Genomic DNA, 2,898 nt, shown 5'->3' with positions numbered 1-2,898 from the left:
TTATGAATAGTGTGTAATATATTGCTCATCAAATACCCCACACTGAACCTTTTCACTCTTGGGCAAAATCAAGAAATAAGGTTATGCTAACCAATTTGCACCAAAGTGAGTCATGCAAGAAGATCACAAAAACTAGAAACCTAAGAAAATCACATATTTCACAATGAAATCTAGGAAATGCAATGAAATGGGCAAATTCAAACATACAAGAGTAAAAGAATAAAATCAAGATCTCCATGAATATCATCCAATGAATTCAAGTATGCCACAAAACCAATCAAACCAATCAGCGAGTCACAACAATGATGGAATCTCACAAGATATACTTTCTAAGTGTTTACACTCATGTGTCTTAGGTTGCAAGTGTTTACACTCAAAGCACTTCATGAAAACAAACACAACCATATGCTTGACAAGCCTCTAACATCAACATCATAAGCACATGCACATAAAGATCAAAAGGACTTTTCAAGGTTGTAATGGGGCCAAGGACAAGGTAGGATAAATATGGGATATGTAGGTAAAACCAAATGGAATATAGGAGCAATGTGGATTAAGTAAAAAGTAAGCAAAAATCAACCCAAAATAAGACCAAATCTCTAATTCCAATCTTCTTTTCCTTACTCAACCTTTTATTCACTTTTGTTTCTCTTTTTGTTCTTTTTCTTTTTCATTTTTGTTTTTTTGTTGATGAAGACTTATGTACGCAATTGTATTAACCATCATTAAAACATAACCAAGAATCCACAAGATTTGAAGAACAATGCACCCTTTCTTACTTAATACCTATTCCCAAAACAATTCCAAAGCTCCAAAATTCCCTAAGGTTAGGACAATCATGGTTTTTCACTTATAAGCTTGTAATGAGCTAAATAACAATGAAAGAGGTAAAAGTCTCAAAGGGGCTATCAAAGGATAAATTCGTTCAAGGTAGGCTTATATGGCTAAGTGGCTTATTCAAAAGAAATGCCTAGATCACTTCAATATGTGCATGTGAATATCACGTATCAACAAGAAACAAGTCAAGTTCTAGAGTGCAAGTAATCAAGAGTGCAATCACACATGAAAGAATATTAGATGGCATACAGCAATCCATCCACAATTAAGGCTCAAATTCTCACGAGGGACAAGTCTATCACAATTGTTTCAACCTCTTAATTCTCAAAAGCAACTTGACATACAGAAATGCATGGATTCACACCACAAGATATCAAGACTTAAGTGAAAGAAAGTATGGGAGAAAATGCCCAAGCCTAAGCAAAACCTACAAGTAAAAGAAAAACATGCATCAACAAAACCTACAACCTACAATAGTCTCCCCCCACACTTAAACTACACATTGTCCCAATGTAGCACAATCATAAAATCCAGACATACATATTAATCAATAGAATTGGACAAGTGCAATAAAAAGTAGTGAGGAGAAAGAAAAACACCCTGATTCATGGAGGGAGGAAAGTGGGTTCACCCAATGAGTCCTCCTCCACAAGTTCATCCACTAAGGAAGGATTTGTGAGGAAAGGCTTGAGGCGATGCCCATTAACCTTGAAGCTCTTATCTGTGGATTCACTTTTGATTTCTACAGCACCATAAGAAAACACATTAGTAACAACAAAAGGACCAATCCACCTAGAACGAAGCTTACCACTCATGAGTCCAAGCCTAGAGTTGTACAACAACACTTTTTGAACAACCAAAAATTCCTTTCTAGAAATCAAGTTATCATGGAATCTTTTGGTCTTCTCTTTATAGAACTTAGAGTTCTCATAGGTCTAAGCGGATCTCATCGAGTTCATTCAAATAGAGCTTTCTTTCTTCACCAACTTGATCAAGAGCCAAGTTACAAGTTTTCACAACCTATCTCTACATGAAGATGACATGCTTTACCAAAGACAACCCGATAAGGAGACATCCCTATGGGTGCCTTGTAAATAGTCCTATATGCCCAAAGAGCATCTTCAAGTCTATTGCTCCAATCCTTTATGTTAGGTTGCACCATCTTCTCCAAAATCCTCTTTATCTCTATGTTTGAAATCTCAGCTTGCCCATTACATTGGGACTGATAAGGTGTGGAGACTCTATGAACAACCCCATATTTCTTGAGCATAGCTTGCATGGATCTATTGCAAAAGTGGGTGCCTTGGTCACTAACAATGGCTCTGGGTATGCCAAACCTGCAAAAAATATGAGACCTAACAAAATCCATAACAACCCGAGCATCATTAGTCCTGGTGGCCTTAGCTTCCACCCATTTAGAAACATAATCAACAGAAAGTAGAATATAATAAAAGCCAAAAGAAACAGGAAATGGACCCATGAAATCAATACCATGAAATCAATACCTCAGACATCAAATACCTCGCAAAACAACATAGGTAGTTGAGGCATCTCTTGTCTCCAAGAAAGGGTACCACCTGCTCTCTGACAATGCTCACAAGTGCTACAAATCCTCCACGCATCTTTGAAGATGGTGGACCAATAAAATCCAGAGTCAAGCACCTTTCGTGCTGTCCTTTGGGTACCAAGATGGCCACCCACTACAGAAGAATGACAAAACTGAAGGACTGACTCAATCTCATGATCTGGAATGCATCTTCTAGTAACCTGGTCAGTACACAATCTCCACAAATAGGATCATCCCAAACATAATATTTAGCATCACTCTTAAGTTTATCATTTTGAGCTCTAGATGCAAGTGGAGGAAAAACAGATGCAACCAAATAATTTACAATATTGGCAAACCAAGGGGTGGGGAAAGAAACAGAAATATTCAAAAGTTGTTCATCAGGAAAATCATCTCTGATAGGCATCATATCAACAACTCCTTCAATCCTGCTCAAGTGGTCAGCCACCAAATTTTGTGCTCCACTCCTGTCACAGATCTCCAAATCAAACTCT

The sequence above is a fragment of the Lupinus angustifolius genome, chromosome LG16 (genome assembly GCF_001865875.1).
Source record: "Lupinus angustifolius cultivar Tanjil chromosome LG16, LupAngTanjil_v1.0, whole genome shotgun sequence".
NCBI lineage: Eukaryota > Viridiplantae > Streptophyta > Magnoliopsida > Fabales > Fabaceae > Lupinus > Lupinus angustifolius.
This window is presented reverse-complemented; position numbering follows the sequence as displayed.